This window comes from Rana temporaria, chromosome 5, assembly GCF_905171775.1.
Source record: "Rana temporaria chromosome 5, aRanTem1.1, whole genome shotgun sequence".
NCBI lineage: Eukaryota > Metazoa > Chordata > Amphibia > Anura > Ranidae > Rana > Rana temporaria.
In genome coordinates, this window is record NC_053493.1 from 268350487 (window position 1) to 268365601 (window position 15115).

The window sequence follows — 15115 nt, forward strand, 5'->3', positions numbered from 1 at the left end:
TTTGTAGTGGTACACAGTGAAAATATGTGGCTTTGATCAAACTATATGTGGCTTTGATCAAATTTTGTCTTTTTTCATCATTTATTTCTTCACTATCACTTCAGGGTATGCCCACTTATAGCACCGGCCTGGTATGATTCAGGAAAGGGGGGGGCACTCTCTGTCCCCCCCTCTTTTCTGCGGCCGGCCACTTATCACATACACTTGGGTGGGATCTGTCGTCAGGTTCATTCACACGCTGAGGTCTGGTCATTTCTGCTCACGTCTTTGGCCCAGGCAGGTACAGAAGGGGGGTGTCTCATGTTTTGTTGTCTTTTGTTTTTTCTTCCTGTTTTCCTAGGGTTGGGCGTGCCGCACGTTTCGGGGGCGACACATTTTGGTACATCCTGGCTGCTCCACGTGGGGGTTCAGAGCATGGTAGTACTCCGTCACTCAGGGGTTGGTCCGTACTTGACTCAGCAGAGCGGTAAGTCAACAAGGAGTTTCCTTTTCTGGCCACAGCAGGGTAGGCGGTACGTTTCAGTTTGTGTCCAATTCCATCCCAGTTACTTCACATATCAGCATGGAGCGTGTTCTGGCCTTTCCTGCAAGGATAATTTTATCAGGGTTCTCGTCCATGGAGTCGTCACTTCTTCTCTGCTCATGGTAGGGGTCTGGGCCGTTATCTTTGGGGCCGTTCTATTGTTCATAGGTTGCCGGATCGTCGTGGCAGGTCTGTCAGTCCAGGCTGCTTTGTCCAATTCCCAGCCTGTTCCTAGGGGGGGGGGGGTCACAGTCACTTGGGTAGTTTGTGTCATGCCATGTCTGGTACTGTCTGTGTATCGTTGCATATCGCTACTGTGTGTTGGCCTCTTCCGTTTACATCAGCAACTCATCTTTCGGGTAGCCGGCTCTCATACCCCTTCCCTCCTATCAGTTTGTCCATTTTTGGCATCTCTCCCTCTCACGTCCCCTTACCAGGTATAGTTAGGCCAGGGGTTGTGGGTGTTTGACAGGGCTACTGGTCTTGCGTCCTATTGGATGGTGTTTGCATTTCACAGGGCTCCTCAGGTCGGCCCTTGTTCCATTCCCCCACGTATCCTCTCGCCATCAGCATTTGTTCCCATGTCTGTGCTTTCGGGAGGGAGGCTTAGTCTATCAGTCACGGGACAGTCGTTTGGTTCCTGGGCAGTTGTGCAAGTGCCAACGGATGGGGGTTCCTTCTAATCATCGGTTCTCAGTGCTTACTCTGCCAGACAGATGGTTCATGCCCTTCCACTTTTCATCATACCTACTTCCGGGTCTTTTTGCCCACTTATAGGCGTACTGTCCAGCGAGACCAATGGCACACCTCAGGCCTGGGTAGTTAGGGTGTCGTATTCCTCGGTGAAGACTCTGACTACAAGTGGGAAGGATAGCCGCAGGCTAGCCTGTATTTGTAGGAGGAGTCAGAGGGCTATTTATCCCTCCTCCCCTCTAATCTCCGGTGTCAGTGGGGTTTCTGGGTACCCACCCACCCGTTCCCCCTTTTTTCAATTTTGTCTTTTTTCATCATTTATTTCTTCACTATCACTTCAGGGTATGCCCACTTATAGCACCGGCCTGGTATGATTCAGGAAAGGGGGGGCGCTCTCTGTCCCCCCCTCTTTTCTGCGGCCGGCCAGGTTACATGCTCGGATAAGGGGTCTGGTGTGGATTTTTGGGGGAACTCCACGCCATTTTTTTTTAATTTGGGCTGGAGTTCCCCTTAAAATCCACACCAGACCTGAAGGGTCTGGAATGGATATTGGGGGGGGAACTCCACGTCATTTTTTCTTTTAAATTGATGGCGGGGTTTCCCTTAATATTCATACCAGACCTGAAGGGCCTGGTAATTGAATTTGGGGGGACCCCACGCTTATATATATTTTTTTTTTATGAATGAATTCTCTCTGAATTGCCGGGAGCTGACAATTCATTATAGCCGCGAGTCCGGTTTACATTACTTTTTTTCTTTCAGAAATTACACTTTGTGCAGAGACAGTTCTAAGTATGGGAAACATGCGCTATTTCACATGCTTACTTAACACACACACACCCCCCCCCCTAGGTACGAAATTTAAAGGAATATTTCCCTTTTATTGTTTCACTTTAAGCATTATTAAATTCACTGCTCCCTAAAAAACTTCAGTTTTTAAAACTTTTTTTTTGCATTGATACATGTCCCCTGTGGCAGGACCCGGGCCCCAAACACTTTTTAGGACAATAACTTGCATATTAGCCTTTAAAATTAGCGTTCGAGTCCCATAGACTTTAACGGGGTTCTAAAGTTCGCACAAACGTTTGATGTGTTCGCAGGTTCTGGTGCGAACCGAACAGGGGGGAGTTCGGCTCATCCCTATTGTTGATTATTTTTCTTTTAGTAGTAATCTACTCAGTCCTTGAACCCCCCTCCCCGATAATATTTTCCAGTGTGGCAGGGGTTAATACAGCTGAGGGGCTGTCTGGAGTTCTCAACAAGAGAGCGTGACTATGCCCGCCATTTCCTGCTCGATCTGCATTTTTATAGAAGCTGCACTGCAGTTTCTATGCTTGACACAGGATTTCTGAATGGAGGACAGGAGGATATATGATAGCTCCGCCCTCACCATTTCCAGATCTTATGCCATTAATAGAAGCTGTAGTACAGCTTCTATGCACTTAGGCAGGGAAAGACTGACAACACTCATGGCCCCCTGGACCAAATAAAGCAAGGGCCCCCTGTCAGGCTCCACCCATGACCTGGCCCTGACCCCGCCCATACATTTTGCACAAAGTTCAACTTCTGCCTTTTTTTAAGAGACCTGGAGGGGGGTCTCTCTCTAACAGTGTCCATTAGACAGTCTGTTAGACAGCGTCCCCTCCTGGCCCCATTAGAGTCTACAACAGAGTCTAATAGGAACTGTAGGGGGGTCCCTCTAACAGAGGCCCTTTCAGTGTCCATTATAGAGTCTGTTAGAAATAGTCCCCTCCAGTTCCCATTAGAGACTACAAAGGAGTATAATAGGACCTAGAGGGGGCCTCTTTCTAACAGAGTGTACAGTGAACATCTTCATTCACTCTGGTCCTCACGGGAACCCTTCCTTGTGCCAATACTCTCTCCCCTGCCCCAACTTCTCACAAAGTAGAAATAAAATTTGCACTGTGTAGCGCTTATCTTACCCCAACTATGGGTACTGTAGCTGTGGCTGGTTCCTGCATCCTCTGTGGCTGGCTGGCTCCCGCATCCTCTGTGGCTGGCTGGCCAGTGCCCATCAGTGCAGCCTGATCAATGCCCATCAATGCAGCCTCACCATTGCCCATCAATGCAGCCTGATCAGTGCCCATAAATGCAGCCTCATAAGTGCCCATGAGGGAAGCCTCATAACTGCCTATGAAGGAAGCCTCACCAGTGCCCAAGATAGGCAGCCTGATCAGTGCCCATAAATGCAGCGCCACCAGCGCCCATCAATGCAGCCTCACCAGTGCTCATCGGTGCAGCCTGATCAATGCACATTAATGCAACCGCACCAGTGCCCATATCAATGCCCACCAACGCAGCCTCACCAGTGCCCATCAGCGCAGCCTCATCAGTGCCCATCAATGCAACCTCACCAGTGCCCATCAGTGCAGCCTGATCAATGCCCATCAGTGCATCCTGATCAATGCCCATCAATGCAGCCTCACCAGTGCCCATCAATGCAGCCTGATCAGTGCCCATCAATGCAACCTCACCAGTGCCCAATGCAGCTTCATCAGTGCCCATCAATGCAACCTCACCATCACCCATCAGATCAGCCTGATCAATGCAGCCTCACCAGTGCCCATCAATGCTGCCTCACCAGTGCCCATCAATGCCCATCAATGCAGCCTCACCAGTGCCCATAAATGCAGCCTGATCAATGCCCACCAATGCAGCCTCACCAGTGTCCATCAGCAAAGCCTCATCAGTGCCCATCAATGCAACCTCATCAGTGCCTATCAGTGCAGCCTGATCAATGCCCATTAATGCAGCCTCACCAGTGCCCATCAATTCAGCCTCACCAGTGCCCATCAATGCAGTATGATCAGAGCCCATCAATGCAGCCTCACCAGTGCCCATCAATACAGCCTCACCAGTGCCCATCAATGCAACCTCACCAGTGCCCATCAATACAACCTTGTCAGAGCAACCTCATCAGTGTCCATCAGTGCATCCTGATCAATGTCCATCAATGCAGCCTCACCAGTGCCCATCAATGCAGCCTCACCAGTGCCCATCAATGCAGCCTCACCAGTGCCCATCAATGCAGCCTCACCAGTGCCCATCAATGCAGCCTCACCAGTGCCCATCAATGCAGCCTGATCAGTGCCCATCAATGCAGCCTCACCAGTGCCTATCAATGCAGCCTCATCAGTGCATGGGGATTAGAGGGAGGAGAGGTTCTCCCGCTGTTACACAGCATGGATTTAATTTAATTACCTGGCGGCAGCTGTCATGCCAAGGCCTGCCTCCTAGACCAGCTTCTTTGATAGATGTCACATATCCCAGCATTAGACTAGTGTGACATCTATCAAAGGAGCCGGTCCACGAGGCGGGACTCCATATGACAGCTGCCGCCAGGTGTCACAGCAGGAGATCCCCGCTTTGTGTGATCCGGCGGGGCATGTCCTCTCCCCTTCCCCTCCAAGGCAGCGCTGGGGCCTGGTCCGGGCCCGAAAAAGATGGTCCCCACGGGCACACAAGTCTTTTTGTCCCTGGACCCTGGGCTGGCCCTAAGAATTCCAGCTGGTGGCGACGGCGGGCCCCATTCAGGGGACGCGCCCTCAGACCATGGCCGAAGTGACCGGTCAGTCTGCCCCTGCTTCCGGGATCAGATCAGGTGCCCCCAGGTGGTTGCTAAAAATCATGGGGCCCTGTACAACATACCCGACGGGCCCCCCTCTACCCCACCCGTGGTCCCAGCCCTGACCCTGCCTCAAAACAAAATGCAGCTTTGTCTTCAAGTGCATACATGAGAAGTAGGAGCAGTTACAAATGTAATAAATGTGTAAATGAGGCCTACGACTACTGCTTTTTTTAAGAAAATATTTGCAGAAACTCGTTCACGCCCCCATTGCACCACTCTCCATCAACATAATCAACACCCCCAGTGTGCTACATAGAGAATGCCTCCTCCGCTTCTGTCAGCCCCCCGATCACTGTGACACATGTGCAGCCTCTCATGGGGCTCCCTACTACCCCTGGGCCTTCGGCTAAAGTGCCCCACTGGTCAGTCTGCCCCTGCACTTAGGTTTTAATTCATTCACAGAAAATAACAGGTGCTGTGCATTTAAAATAGTGGAACAATTTTATGGATCACGGACTCATTGAATAAAAAAAATCAATGTCTTAAAAATCTTGACAACCTGGAACGTTTATCAATGGAGTCACCGCTGGTCATTATTTGTTGTCTTAGATTATTAAAGCAACGTGTCTGCAAACCTTTTGAACTGTTCATAATTTTTCAGCAGCTGTCCATAAAAACAACACATTTTTGGTTCACAACCATTTCTGTCTGAGAATAAGCAAATGTAAAAAATAAAAAAAATAAAAAACGGATGAAAACTAGCAATTCTCCTTCTTCCACCTATGCTATGCCAAGACCAAACCAAACTCTTTTGAATAAATTAATAGCTTTAACCACTTGCCCACCGGGCCTATTTTGGCACTTCTCTCCTTCATGTAAAAATCAAAATTTCTTGCTAGAAAATTAATCAGAACCCCCAAACATTATATATATATATATATATATTTTTTAGCAGACATCCTAAGGAATAAAATGGCGGTCATTGCAACTTTTTTTCTTGCACGGTATATGCGCAATCATTTTTCGAACGCCTTTTTTTGGGGGGAAAAAAACGGTTTCATTAATTAAAAAATAACAACAGTAAAGTTAGCCCAATTTTTTTGTATAATGTGAAAGATGATGTTACGCCGAGTAAATAGAGATCCAACTTGTCACGCTTTAAAATTTAAAACACTCATGGAATGGCGCCAAACTTCGATACTTAAAAATCTCCATAGGCGATGCTTTAATTTGTTTTACAGGTTACTATTTTCCAGTTACAGAAGAGGTCTAGTGCTAGAATTGTTGCACACGCTCTAACGCACGCGACGATACCTCACATGTGGGGTTTAAGTGGTGTTTACATATGTGGGCGGGACTTGCATGCATGTTCGCTTCTGAGCGCGAGCTACCGGGAACAGGGGCGTTGTAAATGTAAACATCCCTTGTAATAGGAATCACTGTGACAGGTCCTCTTTATGGACAGATGTGGGGTCAATAAGACCCCACATCTCTCCTCCAGGCTTACAAGCATTAAATTGTGAAAAGAATTCACTGTTCTCATGCCGACAGCCGCGATTGAGGCTTTGTTTACTTCCGGGTACCCGGGCGTGACATCATAACGTCGCGCCCGGGCCTCTGATGGTCACTAGTCATCTCTATGCTTCCCAGCCAGCGCTGGCCGATTCGTTCTCCGGGCCTCCGATGGCACAGGGGAGCCCAGAGAAGCACCAGATGGCGGCGGGAGGGGGGGGACGTCCCCTCCCGCTGCCTATAAAAACGATCAAACGGCGGAACTGCCGCTTTGATTGTTCTTATTGTGCAGAGAATCGCCGGCTGAAGATGGTTGTTAAGTGGTTAAATAAGTATACTAATGCTGAAGAACTGGTTGATGCAAATATTAATACATTTTCAATTTTTTTTTAGTTGGAAAGATATCCAGTTAACATTAAAATATGAAGATATGATGGCCTTAAAGTAAACATATAGGAATTAAAAAAAATAAACATTCATACACACCTCTATGGCTTCAGCATCACATTGAACGATCACATGACCACTGATCTCTCTCAGTCAGCTGTGAGCAGAGCATGGCAATCGTCAGTCACCAGCTCTGTGCTCTCCCCTCCAATGCTCACTGGAGTGTGGGGCTGGGGCAGGAGCAGCTGGCTCAGGCTCTCAGTGGTGCTCTGAGAGGCTGAGCCAGCTGCCGATCGGGAATCTGTCAATATGGCTGGGATCCTTACAGAGTTGGGAGGGGCTCTGTGACATCGTCCAACAGGGGGCTTGATTCTAGGTCACAATAGGGTGCAAGTAAGTGTACTCCTGTGACCCACATGAGAAGCATGGCCAAAAGATCGTTAGCCATACTTCTTATTGAAATTATCAACTAGTGCAAAGTCAAAAATAAAGTCTAGCTAAGAGACAAAGATAACATTAATAACTTTAATGTTAGCATTTATTGCTAAATCATGGACATTGTTCCGTTTTATATAACACTGTCTTATTTCCATTTCTAAAAAGATATCACTTACAATGCTAGGATGTAAAAATGCTATCAACTCACAATTCAGAAGAGGCTTAAAGACTTATTTCTCCATTCCTTCAACCCTAAATCTCTTTTCATGTAAAATAAATGCAACCATTCTATAGATGATTGGGTTATGTGGTACAATATTCTATGCATCATAGTTTATACAATATTACACAATTTTGCTTTACTGGAGTCACCTTACTACTAGTGTGACAGGGACTGGTGATGGCATCAGAACAGTTTAATTATTCGCTCTTAAAGAAGAACTAAACTCAGGAAGCTGTTCCTAAAAAGGCAGACAGAGGACAAATTCATTTTTATTCACCTTGTACATGATTAAAGGATAAATTCACTTTTTTTTTTATTTATTTTTTTATTCCAGCTGTACCAATATAGCAATAATGTAATTTTTTTGCAAAAATAACAAAGCTTTCCATTAAAGCGGAGGTCCACCCGAATTTCTTTTTTTAAAAGCTAGCCGCTACAAATACTGCAGCTGCTGACTTTTAAAAAACAGACACTTACCTCCTGTTCAGAGCGCCTGCGATGTAGGCAGCTGAGGTCGAGCAATCGCTCGTCTCTTGGCTGCCCGGTGAGGGAATCAGGAAGTGAAGCGTTGCGGCTTCACTGCCCGGCTCCCTACTGCGCAAGTGCGAGTAGCGGGCACGCCCTCACTGTTTCCCGCTCTCTCCGGGACAAGTGTGTTTCCCAATAGACAGCAGGGGGGGGGGGGGGGGGTTGAAGTGGCGTGACTCCCACAGAGTCTATGCCCGGAAGTGGGTGCAAATACATAGACAGGTATCTGCACCCCCTCCCCCCGAAAGGTGCCAAATGTGAAACCGGAGGGGGTAGGGTTCTGAAAAGCACAAGTTCCATTTTTGGCTGCTTTAAATCTACAGACACGTAGTTCACTTGTCTTTGTTAATGTTTCCCAAAGTATCCATTAGTTCTGCCTTAATTCCTGGTCAGACTATAGGTCATGAAACAGGAAGGAGTTGACATAAGGGAACAGGCGCAAACACTATTATTTCTCTTTGTGTGTTTGCATGTTCTCCCTGTGCTTGTGTGGGTTTCCTCCAGGTACTCCAGTTTCCTCCCACACTCCAAAGACATGCTGGTAGGTTAATTAGATCCTTCCTAAATTGGCCATAGTATGTGTATGTATGAATGTGAGTGAGGGACCTTAGATTGTAAGCTCCTTGAGAGTAGGGGCTGATGTGAATGTAAAATGCATATGTAAAGCGCTGTGTAAATTGACAGCACTATATAAGTACCTGAAATAAATAAAAAATAATTCCATCACAGCTTAAAGTACACAAGGTAAGAGGCGCCTCTAAGTGCAAGTAAAAGCAATTTTTTAAAAACATCCAAATGGCAACTCACATGTAAATGTAGTATAACAGGCACATTTGTATATAAAGATACCCCCAGGGGTAAGGACAGTGAACCGTAAGATGCCTCTTCTCGTGGTGCTGCAAAGCATAGGGTCCTCGCTGACCTCCGCTGATGGTAGAAATGGCCGTGCAGTGGATGATCCCAAAACTAGGCTTGGTGTTCAGAGAGCAGAGCAGTGTAAGGCCACGGCGGAAAGGAAGGGGTTAAGTGTGACCTAGGGAGTGATTCTAACTGTGGGGGGGCTAGGCTACCAGTGACATGACAGTGATCACTGCTCCTTAAGACAGGGAGCAGTAGATCACTGTCCTGTCACTAGGCAGAAGAGGGAAATGCCTTGTTTACATAGGCATCTCCCCATTTTGCCTCTCCGTGACACAATCGCTGGCCGCGGGCGAACATCGAGTTTGCGGGGCCCCTCGGGCACGGTCACGGACAGTCCAGCGGTGCACACGCACCTGCTGCACGGCTTCTTAAAGGGGACGCGCCTGTACACTCATTTACCCACCGCTGCCATTCTGCCGATGTACATCGGCGTGCAGTGATCGGCAAGTGGTTAATGGTATATTGGTAAATAGGGGAGCTGGAATTTAGAAGGAAAAAAAAAGGCAAACAAAGGTGAACGTAGCCTTTAAGTTTAAACTTGCATCGTTTTTTCATTTGTTATTTTGAAGTGTACAGAAGATGAGAAATTAGATAACCTAGCCTATGTGGATAGAGCTGTAGTATTGAAAACAAGAGAAGGGTGTCCTGTGTTCTGTAAATTTCACCATACACTATGCAATCTGATTGTACAATCTCCTTTAGATCTACCATCAACAAAGTAGTGCAGGGGCCTGCCTGATTGGATACAGAGTGATTGGCTGGATAGGTGTTTCCTCCTATTATAAACATTTGTATAGTGTATGGTCACCTTTATACGCCTAAAATTACTAGTTGCACTTTCAGTGGCATTAATTGTTTACAGCACATCAAACACACATTTTGCCATGTGAAAAAACAAGTGGCAACTGCTGCAAAAACGCACAGTAAAAAACATGCAACCCACAAAACACCAAAATGTCCCATGAGCCACATGTAGTGCAGCCAATTTAAATCAACAGTCTGCGTGTAGGAAAAAAAAGCCACAAAATATACGCTCCCACTATGCTAGATGTGAACATGGGCCTGAAAGTGAAATGGGTGCGTTAACACAAGAACAATGAGGCTCCATTCATATTTGTGCATTTTCTTGCCGTGATGTTGCGTTGCGTCCGGGCCTCCGACGGTCATAGAAATAACTAGAATTCTCTATCGTCGTGAGCCGGCGTCGGCCGATTCGTTCTCTGGGCCCCCAATGGCACGGGAGAGCCCCAATGGCCGCCTATAAGAACGATCAAGCAGCGAACTGCCACTATGATCGTTCTTATCGTGCACAGAATCACCGGCAGAAAACAGTAATATCTGAATGATGCCTGTAGCTGCAAATCCCTATTCGCGAACGACTTACGCGAACGACGTAAAAAATTCAAAGTTCGACGTGGGAACGACGGCCATACTTAACATTGAGTACGCCACCATATAGCAGGGGTAACTATACGCCGGAAAAAGCCGAACGCAAACGACGTAAAAAAATGCGCCGGCCGGACGTACGTTTGTGGATCGCCGTATCTAGCTAATTTGCATACTCAACGCGGAATTCGACGTAAACGCCACCTAGCGGCCAGCGTAAATATACACCTACGATCCGACGGCGTACTAAGACGTACGCCTGTCGGATCGATCCCTCATTCCGTCGTATCTTGTTTTGTGGATACAAAACAAAGATACAACCCAGGAACTTTGAAATTACGCAGCGTATCAATAGATACCCCGGCGTAATTTCTTTGTGGATCTGGCCCACTATATTCAACTACTTTTAGTAGCTTTCCTGCGGTGTGGATAAGGTAAGAAGAGGATAGTGGACGTCACAATATAGTATATTGTGTATCGACAATGGGTGAGTAAACACTAGTAAATGGAAATAGATATACCCAATATGAACACAATGGGGTTGATTTACTAAAGGCAAATCCACTTTGCACTACAAGTGCACTTGGAAGTGCAGTCGCTGTAGATCTGAGGGGAAGATCTGAAACGAGGGGAAGCTTGTTTCCTGGATGGCTATGTAAGAATACACCAGGTTTGCACTTACTCCCTCCAGTGGTGAAAACCAGGAAAGACATCATACTCACAGAATATAAGATCAAATAAAATTATCCTCTTCTAACCTTATCCACGCAGCAAGAAAGCTACTAAAAGTAGTTCCAGCTTTCACCCATCACGGCTGGCAAGTTGTGCCAACCTTCAGTTTTATCAAGGATTCCATTAGAGAAAACCTCATATCTGGACCTGTAGAAGACTCTGCTAGAAACTTTTTGTGCCACAGATGTATTAGTACACCAAAGTCTGGATCCCAGAGCCCAGACCTCCGCAGAGAGACATTACAGGCAAACCTTGTTTCTTCTTTACACAAGGCCCAGGTACCAACCATCTTAGGCTTTTGATATCGGCCCAAGGTATGGATCCGGTTATAGCTCCTAGGTCTCCGCAGCCAGACCATCAAAAGAGCATTTTTCTTCTTAGCACATGTTGAACGTGACCATCCACCTTAAACAGTGGCGAAAAAACTGAGGTACATGTGGAAGGGGTTATATAGGGGAGGAACTCAATTTTAATTGGGGTTGCCATTGTCCAATCACCTGTGGTGGCTACATAACCCATTAAGTAATTAAGGCTTTGTGTCCCGTGATGTATGATCAAGAAATTTTATTTTTTATTTTACCTGCATGTTCCTGTCATATCTACAGCGACTGCACTTCCAAATGCACTTGTAGTGCAAAGTGGATTTGCCTTTAGTAAATGACCTCCAATGTGATGTGTATCAATAATAAATGAATAAACACTAGTAAATAGATATACAAATAAATGAATGTGCTTAATATAGATACATGTTAGTTAAAGCGTTAGTAAAAGGAAAAAAATGTTGTCTTTTAAAATAACAAACATGTTATACTTACCTCCACTGTGTAGTTCGTTTTGCACAGAGTGGTCCCGATCCACGTCTTCTGGGGTCCCTCGGTGGCTGTCTCTGGTCCTCCCCACAATTACTCACCACAGTCAGCCAATGGTTGCGCTGCTCTCAATCCATCCGCTCTAGTCAATCAGCGGCCAGGCTGAGCGGCAAAGAGGATCTCGGGACCGCGTGGGAATTTCGACGGGTCAGGTAAGTAAAACGGGGGCTCGGGGAGGGGCTGGCAACACCAGATGTTTTTTCACCTTAATGCATAGATTGCATTAAGGTGAATTTTTTTTTCACATTTACAACTCCTTTAACCTCCATGGCAGTAAGAATATTTCAAATTTTAGGTGCTGAAAGCAGTACCATTATTTTGCATGGAAATTTGGTGTTTTGTAGGCCTGCAATTCTTAAGAATAACTCACTTAAATCTGTCCAAACAAGAGTCTAGTAGACATCCCGGGTATAATAACATTTGAAACGTAAAATCATAAATTATAATATAATAAATACATATAAATAATTATAACAAATAATATAATAATAATAACATTACTTTACATTACGTTACTTTTAATTTTTTGATGACGAATTTTCCCACAAATCACTATCGCTCAATTCTGCAAGTGACTCTAATTTATTAACGCTGTTTTCTAGCTGGTCTAAAACCACTTTTGACATAAAGGGCCACTTTTTGGTTGCTATGGACAACCTCCAGTTTCCAGGCAGAACAAACCGTTTTTATTATATAACAGTGCATGTAGGACACTGGTCAGACCACTAGGGACAAGGGGGGGTGTATTTTTTTCATACAGTACTGTAATCTATAAGATTACAGTATACTGTATGTATTGTGTTTATTTACTTTTTTTAATTTGGCGCTGATCTCCGCCCCTGTGTATCGTAACGTCGCAAAGAACGAAGCTCGGCAGCACTCGGCACTGTGAATCGAGCGAGGAGGACACCGCTCGATCACACAGCGGCGAGGCATCGCAGGATCCAGGGACAAGGTAAGTAACTCTGCCTGTGGACACTGCAAGGCGGTCCCGAGTCTGGCACGGGTTACCGCTTTTGGTCCTGAAATTCCACCCAGAGTCAGACTCGGGATTATCGCTCAGAGGGTTAAACATCAACACAATAATCCTTGATTCTATGTGACAAGTGTAGAGCCGCTCAGAGCTGTCAAAAAAATAAATAAAAAATCCAGCAATGTTTATCAACATTCCTCAGTGCTGGAAGATAGAAGAGATAGAGAAGAGATACATTGTATCTCTCGGTTCTTTAAGTACTTTCAAATTTCCTGCGTCGTATCTTTAGTTTGAATCCTCAAACCAAGATACGGCGGCATCTGGGTTTGATCCGAAAGGCGTACGGCTTCGTACGCCTTCGGATCATAGATGCAATTCTTCGGCGTCCGCTGGGTGGAGTTCGCGTCGTTTTCCGCCTCGGGTATGCCAATTAGCTTTTTCCGACGATCCACGAACGTACGCGCGTTCGTCGCATTCTCTTACGTCGTCTCTAGTCGGCTTTTTCCGGCGTATAAGTAAAGCTGCTATTTTGCGGCGTATAGATAGACTTGCCATGTTAAGTATGGCCGTCGTTCCCGCGTCAAAATTTTTATTTTTATTATTTTTGCGTAAGTCGTCCGTGAATAGGGATGGACGTAATTCACGTCTAAGTTAAAAAAAATGACGTCGTTGCGACGTCATTTTGCGCAATGCACGGCGGGAAATTTCGAAACGGAGCATGCGCAGTTCATTTAAATGAATCATGCCCCCTACCCGCCGATTTGAATTACGCGCCGAGAGATACACTATGCCGCCGTAACTTACGGCGCAAATTCTTTGTGGATTCAAAGAATTCAAAAGTAAGTTACAGCGGCGTAGCGTATCTCTGATACCCTGCGCCTATCTAAATGTACGTGGATCTGCCCCTTATAGTCTACAAGCTACAAATGCATTTTTGGGGAAAAAATACTCAATGAATAATAAAAAAAAAGTAATGTTAGTCCAATTTTGTGTATTATGTGAAAGATGATGTTACGCCGCGAGGATCGTGATCTTTATTCTAAGGCAAAAAAGTGTGATTCTCATTTTAGCTAGAATCATGCAACTCTAATGCCTTGTACACACGATCGGAATTTCCGATTAAAAAGATCAGACAGAATTTTTTCATCGGATATTCCGACCGTGTGTGGGCCCCATCTGACTTTTTTCCATCGGAGTTTAGAAAAAGAACACGTTTTATTTTTTTCCCGAAAAAAATCCCGTCAGAAAATCCGATCGTTTGTGTGGAACTCCAATGCTCAGAATCAAGTCGACGCATGCTTGGAAGCATTGAACTTAATTTTTCTCAGCTCGTCGTAGTGTTTTTCGTCACCGCATTTTGGACTGTCGGAATTTGGTCTGACAGTGTGTATGCAAGACAGCTTGAACAGCATTCCGACGGAAAATTCCGATTGTGTGTACAGGGCATAAAAGATTAAATTACACACAGGTTGACTCTATTTACGAATTATCATTTTCCTTCCACTTCATAATTATATTCCACTTGGTGTTAGTCTATCACAAAAAATCCCAATAAAATACATTTACGTTTTTGGTTGTACCATGACAAAATATGGAAGATTTCAAGGGGTATGAATACTTTTTCAAGTCGCTGTAAATGAACATTGATTTTGCAAAGTGAAAATGCTGTACTCATTTAGTAAATCAAATTCAATGAGTGTGGCTGTTTGGCAGGACTTGTGTTGAAAGCGAATGATTATTGACCGTTAACATTGCTATCTAACTGAGCTTGGATTCAGATGATAATATAACTGAAACTCAAATGAGCTGAATTGCAATTGCACTTGTTTCTCATTTCCTTTGATATTGGCTCCTTTTGCCTTGTGTTTCCTGAAAAAGTCAGAAGCCCCTATGCACTTACTACAGTGATCCACAAACCCTCATTTCATATGCCTGTAAGCAAAAATCTGGCATTCCTAAAGCCTTGTATACAAGATGAGAATATCAGACGGATGATCGTCTGTTTATTTTTGCATGCTAGCCTCATTTCGAAAATGAAGAGGTTACTAAAGTTATGAAAATTCTTGGGCGACAGAATACGCCTTCGGAAGTCATGTAATAGTTTGTATTTTAATGTATTCTTTTACTTCTGAAAATCGTTTGTTCTGGTATTGTACGAAAAAAGTTTTCGTGTTTGTGCCTTCGGATATTTTCACATGAACTGTCATGATCGGCTCTCAAAAGATGTGCACTAGATATGAGATTATCGTACAATCGATTCAAAAGTAGTATTGTTCATCCGGTTTCTGATCGTGTTTACTAGGCATTAGTGTAACTTTATAGGTAAAAGAGAAAACATAAG